Source organism: Oryzias latipes, chromosome 10 (assembly GCF_053564925.1).
Source record: "Oryzias latipes strain Hd-rR chromosome 10, Olatipes_Hd-rR_3.1".
Lineage (NCBI taxonomy): Eukaryota > Metazoa > Chordata > Actinopteri > Beloniformes > Adrianichthyidae > Oryzias > Oryzias latipes.
In genome coordinates this window covers 7,990,816-8,003,021 of record NC_136246.1, presented here as the reverse complement: position 1 = coordinate 8,003,021, position 12,206 = coordinate 7,990,816, and the positions used below count along the sequence as shown (strand labels likewise).

Here is a 12,206-nt window from a genome sequence, read left to right as displayed (position 1 = left end):
GAGGGCAAGAGGACGGCCAAAGAGGAGATATATGGATGTCTTAACAGAGGACATGAAGTTGGCTAATGTTAGGGTAGAAGATGTCCATGACAGAGTGAGGTGGAAAACGATGATTCGCTGTGGCGACCCCTGATGGGAAAAGCTGAAAGAGAAAGAAGAAGATGTTTTGAAAAAGTTAAAGACCTGTAAAATGGAAGACAAAGTCAAACAAAGGACAAAGGCTAACTGTACCCTGCTTTGAAGGAGAAAGTAACTTGAAGAGCTCTTCTGTCAGCAGAATTTCCATACATGTTGCATTAAAAAGTTTTAATGAGGAGATGGTGATGCAGATAAACATACACAAAAAAAAGATTAGAATTTGAAACTAGGCATTTATGTATTAACATTACATGTCCAACCACCACAAATTAGTTGTGTTTGTGGTAACCACTTATAAATAAGACTCTACCAGGAAATATTCTCAGAGTATTTTAGTGCCAGATATGCTGTAATACAAGTGTGTACAGTAGATTTTCATGATATTCCTAAAATTACAATCCAGGGGACTTTATACTTGGTGTTGGTTGGAGAACCAGATGTGAGCTGCTGTCTGTCCTGTTCAAATAAATGTGTCCTCAGACATAAGCAGAGATTACTGTGACACCTGAGTAAAATAGTCAGAGATGAAATGACACAACAAAAGTATTCCTAGAATACTTAGAACAATACAAAATACCAGATGGCATGACTATAATTGCTTGCATGACATATGAAAAAAAAAACATAAAAAATAAATAGTAAAACAAATGATTAATCAATTATTGAAAATGGTTAAATCGATTGACTTTTAATGATATTACTTCACTTGCTCCAAAAATTGATAAATTGATTCAAAAATCTTTCCTAATGTAGCATAATTTTGCACATGTTTTTAACTCTTGATACTTGATGAAATTTTCCTATGAAAATCTCTGAAACAGTGTTTTGTCTATTTTACTGACATAGTTTTTTTTTATCTTATCAATGACTTTTACATGTAACATAATCTGCATATATTCCAGATAACTGATCTGCATTTGCCATGTTGATTTACGAAATAGTTATTTTTACATAATAATTTAAGTAATTCATCTTTGTCATGTGCTTTATTGATACTTTACGATTCTTAATTCTGTCTGATAAAACCTAGGAACCGGATATTGATAAATCATGTAACAAAATGGTTATAGTATAACGGGGTGGGATTATATAATTTTGCTTCCTTCCACTCCCTTTCAAGCAATATTTATTAATATGCCTATTTATCCTAAGTTTGATTAGTTACTGTATGAATGTATAACTGATGATTGTATTGCTTTTGTGTATTATTTCTATTTGATTGCTTGACATAAACCATTTCAATTCAATTCAATTCAATTCAATCCAAATGTTTTCTAAAGGTTTCACAAACGGGTTTCTGTTGTGAAGCCCATATGACCTTTTTCAAGCTCTTTTATGTAAACAGTTCTTAATGGGATGACCACAGAGTTAGGGTTAGAGAATTTTACACAACGTAGACAAGCATTCTCCTTTAACCTTTCTGCACTGAATCTAAGATGGACAGGAGCCTTTTACAAAACCTTTGCAAAGTAAAACAATAAACCAATGCAAACTCCAACTCTGACTGTATACATTGTTAATTATAACAATGTGTCAAGAAATGTATAAAAAAAAAAAGGAAAAGTCTCTCAAGTAATTATTTAGTCTCTTTTCTAAGCACATTTCAATCAATGGTTCCCTACCCCCTGGACTGCTGGTTGGTATCGGTTAATGGGACAGTTGGTACCAGAGGAAAAAAATACACAACCTACATTTTTCCTATTTTATTTGCATTCTGATTCTGAAGGAAGTTTTATTCTGAAAAACTACTGGATTCTATCCACGACTCATTCATGACGTTTCAGGTCACGCGGTGTGTCAAAGATCTATCCACTACTTTCTTAAATCATCTGCACCAACCGCTAAATTGAAACTCCTAAGACAGCAAAGTTAACAAAAAGCAAATGTATTTGCAAAATGTATTTTTGCAGAAACAAGCCAATGATGAAATAGACGAGGAGTCTTGACTTCAAATTTAAAGAAATGTGCAATTTTTGCACACAGAAACTAGGAGTCTTTACTCCAAATATGGATCTACTTCCCACAGACCATAATAACAATGCAGAATATTCAGCAAACAGCTGTTTAATGTTATGAGGAGGCTGCTGATAAAGTAGATCAACTGTTAGATTTGCGTATTATATTTAGAAAATCTCTTTAAAAAAAAGTATTTATTCATTGAACCTTAAAGGCCAGATGAGTAGGAGTGCATTTTTATCTATTTCCGCTATGAAAGTCATGGGTTAAAGCCCTAAATTTGTTTGTATGTGAATATATACATTTAAATAAAAAGAAATAAATACAAAGTCATAGGTTAAAGGAAAATTTATATCACATTTTAATGGTTGCTATATAAAATCTAGTGTACGAATAAAGTTTAAACCAGCTGCAGATATTTTAAAGATGATGAAGATAAACTTTACCCTGAAGGGAAACGAGGCTTTGACACCCACTTCAGCCTCGGTCCATGAGAATATTGTTTACAATGAACCAGTCTGCGACCTTAAAAAGGTTGAAGACCATTGTCTTACATGACCCTCCATGTTGATCTTAACCTTCCTATGACACCAGCAGATTAGTTTCCTGAGGATAAAATCTTACTTAAGTCCATTCATCAAGTTCACCGCCATGTCAGCAATTCTCATCTTGTACATGTAAGGTTATATGCAGATTGAACAATTCCCTGTTTTGGCTCATGGACACCACTGCTCTTGAGATCAAGAAATCAAGGCGCCAACCCTGTAGCTGCTTCCACTGAGGGCAGAGACTGTTCTGACTGCAGGTCCTAGCTGTGAGTGCCATCTTTTTTTGTTTTTGTCCTTTTGTGACTCCTAAAGGTTAAATGTTCTGTGCGATTACCTTTTTTTAAGTTCTGTTTTTTTTTTTTTCCTGTTTTGTTTTCCTTACTTGTTGCAGTAAAATAAAGGTTTTTTTCCAAAAAAATAAAGTAGAAGATAGAAAGACAGTTATCTTGCTACTGTCTTTCTCTATACATGTACTTTTAGTGGCAGTGTAAAAGAAGCCTAGTGGACTGATGGCTGTGGTTTTGCCATTTGTAATACAATACTGTTTCTTTTGTCATTTCAATCCAGCAGCGCCTGGAACACGGCGTCTCTGATGTGTGATGTATGCCAGCTGCTATTCAGTCACTCAAATCACATCAAAACAGAGACGTTTGTTTGGTATAGTTGCTGAAAATGCATCGGAAAAATACACTCACAGAGTAAAGCTATTTTAAACAAAACAAAAAAATACAAAATAGCAAACATCTTGAAGCTAGAGTACCTGTTGTGCAGACAATTACAAAACGTTTTACTAGTTTTCTTTCCACTGTTAAAAACATGGATAAAAAGACTAACTATTTATGTTGAGCTGATAATAATATTCATTCGTTAATTCACCATCTCTAAGTTTTATTGCAGTAGGTAGGTTTTATGAATAACCTACAAAAGGTGAACTACGTGAAGTAGGTTTATAGAGGTCTTAAGGCCTTAAAATTGCACATTATAGACCCAGACATGATCATTTTAACACTTTTCTCTCTAGTTTAAAAAATGTTCAAATCTTCATAGAAATTAAAAGTCCAGGATTATAGAACGCAAACTAAGATCTGCTTGTTATCAAATATTTGTGTAAATGTGGCAAAATGATCACATTGACCGTGATGGATGTGGTCAGGACAGACTGGATTATTACAGTGTAGAAGATGGTCAGCAGCTCCTGAGGCAAGTTAAACTTCTTAAATTGTCTCAGGAAGTACAACCTCTGCTGGGCCTTCTTCCATGTGGTAGGTCCACTTAAGGTCTTGAGAGATGGTGGACCGTAAGAACCTGTTTGAGTCCGTTGAAGGGACTGCTCTGTTGAGAATTGTAAGTGGAGGGGGTAAGGGTGGTAGGTTATTCCTGAAGTCTGCTGTCATCCCCACAGTTTCAAGTGGGTTCAACTCCAGGTGTTTCTGGCTGCACTAGAGGACTAAACGCTCCGCTTCTCCTCTGTTTGCAGACTCATCGCCATCTCGGATGAGTCCAATGGCTGTGTTGTCGTCTGCGCACTTCAGTAGTTTCACAGAGGGGACTTCTGAGGTAAAGTCATTGGTGCAGAGGAAGAAGGGGCAGTGATGTATTTACAGTATGCATCAACATGTCAAAATAGTTTTTAAGTAGTCATAAATTTATTGAAGAATTGAAGAACCCACCGCAGCAGAGCTTACACAAATTACAAAAGGCCTCGGTAAATGTGCAGCTGTTATAGCAAACCAAGAACCATGTTGTACTTGTACTAACTGGACTACATTTGTTAAAAAGTCAGACAAGGAGCCACAATGTATTTTTGCACATTTTCCTTTGATCAGCATGCCACCTCTGTGTTTGTGGCCACATTAAAAGGAGAAGAAACAAATACATTAACTAAGCACACACAAACGGATTCACAAAATGTGAAGCAGGATTGTTGCTGCTCTCGTGCTTCTATATTTTGCACGTCTGGAAGGCTGCTGCCAATTGGCACTACTTCGCACCAAAATTGCCACAGTCATTGTTAAGAGGACGCCAAGACACCTTTAAAAGAAAAGGGAGCAGATCTTTTCCACTTGTGGTAACAGCTTTGGCATGTCAAAGGGCAACTATTATTAGACATATTGCATTTCTATCCTTGCAATCTTGGAGCTTCCTAAAGAGTAAAAACTATGGATCTAGTCATGGTGACTAAGGCAGACATAAACTGACAGTTTTTTATTTTCTCATTACATTTTTTATTAGTTTTGAACTCATTAATACATTTTGAAGACCACAAGACAAGAGAGGAACAACTAAACTGCTTCAGATAACAAAAAAGCATAACCGGAAGAAAGTTTATTTTTAGTTCAAATTTAGCAATATTCAAAGTAGATTTAAATAAATTTCCAAAATGTGCAGGCACACAAAAGCAGAATCAAAGGGGAAACAGACTAAGGGAAATCTCTTTTACCTAAAGGGTGTCAAACTGATGGCCCGGGGGCCGGATAGGGCCTGCCAAGCCCTTTAATACAACCCTAGCCTGATTTTTACTAAAGATAAATATTTTCTAATTTTTATTGTGGTAATTTTCTTCTACCAGGTTTCAACATGACGCCTTAAGTCACATCTCAATCTTTATGAAATTGGTCATTTTTCAAAGACATCCAGTAAGTCACATTTATTTTACTGTTCCGTTTTTCCATAGTGTAAAAACATCCCAACATCTCACTTTTGGGTCAGGTTTGTAAGAGAGATGTAAACCAAAAGATGAAATGAGTCCTTTAGTTTCTGTTGTGCCTTCTAAAAAAGTAAATAAAGGGCTGTCCATACATAGGGTTTTAAGCAGTAGGATATTCTGTCAAACAGTTTCTCAACAGCAACTGTTTTAAAAAAAATGGTAATTCACTAACACACAGTGTTATTGCAATTTTTTAAACATATACAGTAGAAATGTTTATTGATGGAAGGGATCCTTTTCAATTTTAGCTTTGTGTTTTATGCAATACTGGGGCATGTACTGATGTGTTAAGTAAATTGTAAACTGCGGGAGCCCTTGCTGTCTGGATTCTCTAAGTTGTATTTGGTAAATAGATGTCCCTATAAGAGCCAGAGTGTCATTGGTGGTGCTTTGGCTGTTCCAAGGGGGTGTTTTAGATGAGGAGTTATGATGCTGGGCCGGCCTCCAGGTTACTACTGCCCAAACACTGCTGGGTCAACAATTCATGGGAGACCAAGACCTCCATTTTCTTTTGATTTAAAAACACGTTTAGTTTCTTTGTGCCTTTATCTTCATATATACAGTAAATGAACAGTCTAATAACTTAATAAAAGACAAAAAAGGGGAAGACATTGTAGTATAGAAGCTATTTTAATTGTGACTGAGGCAGTTTTTTTTTCAAGTTACTTAACCTTTCCATTAAATGGAGTCAAAAAGGTGTTGATTTTTAAAGAAAAAAATATTTGTTTGATAATAAATTCAGTAGAAGAGAATAATACTAAATCTAAGCTGAAGTAGTAAGAGATCAATCATCTTCCAATTTATGATGCACCCTCAGATCTCACTAAAATCTAAATTGCAAGAGTGAAAAGTGGTGACTAAAGGGGTTTGTCCTGATATGTCTTTTGGTTGTAACTTCTGAGAGAGTAGGATCGGAATATGCCAACTGGAAACAACCCAGCAACCCAGGAAAGAAAAGGATCATCCAAATCACATTCTTCATCACTTTGGTAAATATGCTCACTTTCCTGCTGCAAAGCCTTATCCATCCAGGATGGCTTGCTTTGAACCCCCAGAAAGTTGATGTTTATAACTCTCCCTAGATTACTAAAGCTGTTTGGAGTAAACCTGGTTATTTTTTACATAATAGGTATTAAATGATCTTTAATTCATTGTCCAGTGGTTAAGAAAAGTTTGAAGTCCAGACTGAGCATGAAAATTAGATGGTATGAGTCTGGGATGGTGTCCTCTCTAGTTTCAGAAGGCGAGTAAAATCTCCTGGCTCTGTGAAATAGGACAGTTTTCTGAGCAGGATCTGAGCCACTTGTTTGTCAAACTTTATGACCTCTGCTCTAAATACATACAAAAGGATTTATTTAAGTCTGTTAATTTAGAAGAGATGATTTTCACACACAAAGCCTATTGGGAAAGTGTTGTAGAGTGGACATCTTTAACCCTTGTGCTATCCTAGGCACTTTAACATTGGGAGTTGGGTCATCTAGACCCACTAGACAGTGCACTGAACCTTTTTTCTTCAATGATTTGTGATCTTTACAGGTGTCCATGGATTACATGAAATCTTTCCACCTTTATCCACCTTTGTCATGGTAGGGAGAACACGTCAAAGTAAGGGTGGGGTCATCTAAGATAGCACAAGGGGTAAGTAAGCCAAGCATTTAGATTGGTGATCTAATAATTGGTTATTTCTTGACTCCGGATTTGACTAAATGTTTTCAACATTAGTTTGTTTCCTGTGCATGGTCTTACTTGTCTTTTGCCCCTGAAGTGGATGGGCCAACATCCATCCATTTTTTGAGAACCCCCTGTATCCCATTTGAATCCAAATCAGAAATACTTTATTGATCCCACACGTGGGAGATTTGATGGTCACAAGGTTGCTGGAGCCAACCCAGGTCCTGCTGGGTGAAGATGAGGTTCACCCTGAATAGATCATCTGTCTGTTTCAGGGCCACACATGCACATCTTGGGGCAATTAGAGACATCAATTAACCTATGAAGCATGAAGCAATCTTTGGACAGTGGAAGGAAGCCGGGGTACCCATAGAAAGCCCATACATCCACAGGGAGAACATTCAACCTCCACACAGAAAAGACACAGCTGGGGTTTGAACCAGCCTTCTTGATGTGAGGTGAGAGCATTCACCACTATACCCCCATACAACCCAGAATAGCGCTCAGACAAGACAACTGATAACCTGTTTTATGAGGATTAGCATTTAAGGATCTCTTGCATTGCTTGACTGTTTACAAAATGCCTCCAATTGTTGTTATTCTAAAATAATTTTTCTCTACTAAATGTTTCTTGTTGTGAACAGAATGAATGTTTTGTAACCAATTATGTTAACCTTTAAAACATTTTTTTTCACAAATTGGAACCTTAAACATTAGAAGTGTTGTTAGTGTCCCAGAGTTTTTCAATTTTACAGTAAATATATCAATGAGTAAGTAAGGCTTTAACCTCTAGATAGCTGGTTACTTTGATTGAAGTTATAGGTTACTGTAGCAGGTGCAAGACCTGAAATCAAAATGTGCTGATATTTAGAGTCCAAGACAGTTGTTAGGAGCCTTTTGTTAGAACCTAGAAAGGAAAAAAATCAATGCGTGATTAAGACCAATGTAGTGTAGAAAATAATGAATACTCTCTATCATTGAGGTGTTGTAAGCACCAAATGTCTACCTGATTAGTGGATAAAATTAAGCTATTCAAAATCATTGAGGCATTCAAGGCTTGACTGGTTCTTTGAGGATCTGTCCAAATGCCAATTTAGAACCAGATTATAATCCCCTGCAATAATTAAATTAGGACTTTAGAGATCAGGCAGCTTATCAAAAGTTTTGCAGAAAAAGCCTGCATCATCAACATTTAGGTCATAAAAGGAAACCAGTGTTACAAGCATAGTATAAAGGAGACTATAGGAAACCTGCTGTTAGTGTTGGCTACATTGTTTGTACATTGAAAAGGTGTGTTTCAACTGATATTTTATCAGGTCAGTTTTTTAAATTTTATCAGAGCTTGAATTGGGATGTAGTTTTTTGATTGGGGATCCAAACATGGGGCTGGTTATCATCTTTGGCCAGCTACAAGCAGCCAGTGGGCCAATAAATGCAGTTAGTTCAGATTTACTTCCTGTTGGTATCTCGTGTCTCTCTTCTGCTTCCTTATTTGTAGGAGATGGGTGGAGACTTGGACTCTGTTTGCCTCCTCTCTTGTTCCCCCATTCACCTGAAGCCACGGCTTTGTCCGAATTCAATCCCTACTCACTACATAGCGCACTATAAGTACACTGTACGAAAATACAATTCCAAAACCCAGTGCCCTAGAAATTTCCCAGAAGTCTCTGCGAAAAATCAGTGTGCATCAATGCTCACTAGATTGGCAAATATAGACCACAATTCATTGTGTTTGAAAGAAAGAAAAAATATGTATCAAAATATATATATTTTAAATAAACCATGAACGTTTTCAATGTCAGAACACATTTATTTATAAATGGTCGTCGGAAAATGCTCCTGTTACTTCGGTTAAGGTCCTTATTAATCCAGGGGAAGTCTTGACGTTTAGTCACGGCATGGACTCAATATTTTCTTTTTTAAAATATTACAAGATTCATTCAAGTGACTTCATCAGTCTAATGTGAAATATCAACATCTAATTTTTCATTAATAGTTGGGGGGGGTGTACGATGGTGTAGTGATTAGCACTCTCATCTCACAGTGAGAACCTCCTGGTTTAAATCCCGGCTAAGTTCTTCGTCTAAGGAGTTTGCGTGCTCTCTCCAAACAGGATTCAGTGGGTTCAAAAGATGAATATTGTGAGGTTGGTGCTCTTTACTTTGTTTTTTCAAACATCATACCTTATTTGAAGCACAAATTACTTTACATAAAAGCACATGAAAATTGTTTAAAAACCTCTCCTAAACCTTCAACAAAACTAAACAAAGACTTCTGAACTGCAACATTCTGGCTTGGTACTGTATTTTGGGGATCCATTTATTCCAACCATGGGTGTTGTTGCCACAGTGCCCGGCCGACAGGGCAGCAAAGGGTCCACTCTGCAGCTATCGGGCCAAAGAGCAGGACCCCAGCCGGCCTTATGAAAACAGTTACCACAGCAACAGCCCCCCCACACACACACACGCAGGTGGAGTTGGTAGCACCCAAGAAAAAGCACTGGAGTTAGAAAGGCAGATTAAAACATAAACCTATAGAATGTGATTATTTATGATAATAAAATGGGTAGTATATGTAATATTAACCATGTATTAATCATGTATTAACTGTAAAATGTTTTGATTAGTGAAAAAAAAATCAAAAGCAGGGATAAAATTAAACTATTACAAGTTATTTAAAAGCCAGATTATTTTTCTATTGTTTACTTTGTTCTTGTCATCTTTCATTTTTCTTTTGTTTTATTGCCGTCACAGTTACAATAGATTCAAGTTCCTAAAAGCTGCCTTTATTAAATTAATTATACAGTATAAAAGTGTGTGGTTTTTATTTCTTTGTCAGGTCATCTGCTTTATTCCCCTTTTGTAGCTCCCATTGTTTATGTTTTTTTTCCATGTTTAAATTTGATACATTTTTATATTTCCCCTAACCCTATTCTCCTGTGTTTTGGGTTCCAGTTCCTGACAGAATTTTGAAAATACACCTAAAAAGCAATAAACAAGGGAATAACACAATAAATATACATTATCGCAAATAGAATTATGCAGTTTCATAAATATACTGGGAATTGTTTTTGCCCTGTAACCCTAAACACTCCAACCCAAGATGTGCCAGTTTTAGGAGGTATGAGAAATTTGCCACAGTCTAACTGTAGGCAGAGACTTTGCTTGTTGCTGTATTTGTTCAGTGCCAAACGTGGCATTTGTACCAATCTTCTCATGTTTTCATCTCTTCACACATGATGCACCATAAGAGAAACACATACGGATGATTCTGTGGTGCATTACACAATAAAGAAGTCCTTTTAGCGTCTAAAAAGGTATCATCAAACCCTCTCCAGAAGCTCTTTATACTCTTCAACATCCCAGTTGATGAGCTCCAAAAACCCAGCCTGCTCTCACTTCTAAAAGCATTTCTGTTGCAGTCATTGTATAAAAGGGCATCTGTCACAGAAAAGGCAGGTTGTTTGAAATATAATATCTCCTTCACTTTTGGCTCCAAAAGTTGTAATGATCAGAAAAACAACATCTATCAAAACAAAGCATTCTCTATTACTTCTTAAAGAAAATCCTGGCTTTTCAGATGTTAGCCTTAATAACAACACTTCTAAGTGGAAAACTTAGTCCAGTTGAGGCTTGTATGGATGAAAGATGAATACTGACTTATCTCCACTATGGGTTAAGTGCTTCAATGGAAATTCAGAAGTTTTTTGTCCCCTAAAAATCTATTTAAGATAAACACATCTTGTACAGATTAATACCAAATAAATAAATAAATAAACTGAAGACTAATCATGAAAACTGTTTTACAAAAAGGATGGCCGCAAATTTACTTGATTACATGAAAAAAGTTATTATAAATGTGGTTGTCACCACCCACAAACACTCACAAAGTGTTTGTGGGTGGTGAAAACCACAGTCTACCAGCCAAATTAGATTTTTAGCCAAACATTTCTCTGGACAAATAATTTGTGTATTTGAAAGCAAAACAGTTATGTTTCTTTTACAGTTTCTTCTAAGCATCAACTTTTCATCAAAGCCCTTGTGTTTATTTCCATTCATAGTCATTTCATATTTCAACTTGAACATTTTTTAGGAAATCAACTTTACTCTTTTAGGAAAGAGTAAAGACTAAAATTAGTGATAAACAATACAATATTTACTTTAAAGTTGTTTTTTTTCAAAAATGTCATGCATAAAAACATGCACATATTGAAATATGAGCAACATTTTGCATTTTCAGATCAGTGTGTTGTGACACTTAGTAATATCAAAGAGTTGCATTAGCTGCGTTTCCATTGAATATGAAATTGCACAAATTTCATTTGTCATAATAAATTTGCCTAATGGACACCCCAATCTCAAAAATCAAACAAACTCAGTTTAAAAAAAAAACATTTTTGTGCTTGAAGGAGGTCGTTTTTGAGGCCTTTGAAATTGGCACATTTTGCAAAACTGCAATAAAAACACTTTTTTCTAATTAAATGAGTTATGTGACCAACAACCGTGGGCGCTGCACAGCTGGCGCCACAAGAGGTCCCACAGCATCACTCAGCTCATCAAAAGTTGAGCGTGTCATGCAGAATCGTTGGATCCACAGCTCCTCTGTAAAATCATCAACCATCATTTCCCAAAATGGCTTCATCCGAACCCACTGCCACTTGTAAGAAGCTCCGTGCTCCAACTCTGGGATGGATGATTGTGTAGCCAAGTGGATGGGCTGGGGGTGGGGGCAGACATTTAAGAGTCAGGGTTGTGGGTTTGAGCCCCCTGTCAGAGATCATGAACAAAGTCTCACCTGCCAAAATGTGAAATTGTTTTTTTACCCGCCAATTTGTAGTTTTACTTGCATTTGCTTGGTGTTAGGGCCCTCTTTGAATCTTTTGACAAGCTAAAAAGCACTGCATTTTAAGCAGTTTTGGTCTCCCTAGTCTATTATAGAACATAAAATTGGTGGAAGTCACTCTTTTTTCAGGTTTTTTTTTTGTTTATACATTTGTTTTAATATGGTTGCAATCTTTGTTAAATACATTAGGCAGTAATGAGCAGCAACAGAAAAGTCAGAACAGTCATGAAGAAAGTAAGACATCTCCAGGTTCACTGCAGTCTGACCAACTAGAGCTCCATGCTGACTGATCAGAGCTGTCAGTCACTGTACTATACCCTCTCTTCATTCTTTTTTGGTTGCAT

At 36.4% G+C, this 12,206-nt stretch overlaps 1 long non-coding RNA gene across 2 annotated transcripts; it reads left to right on the top strand.

Annotated features, from left to right (window-relative positions):
* The first annotated feature begins 2,943 nt into the window (after nucleotides 1-2,943).
* On the top strand, nucleotides 2,944-9,020 carry LOC144994695 (uncharacterized). Of its 2 annotated transcripts, none has more exons than XR_013658291.1 (3): nucleotides 2,944-4,199; nucleotides 7,296-7,478; nucleotides 8,519-9,020. It is a non-coding gene; the product is annotated as an uncharacterized LOC144994695 (long non-coding RNA). The 2 variants fall into 2 exon arrangements; XR_013658290.1 differs by lacking the exon at nucleotides 2,944-4,199 and adding an exon at nucleotides 5,467-6,987.
* The last annotated feature ends 3,186 nt before the right edge of the window (nucleotides 9,021-12,206 follow it).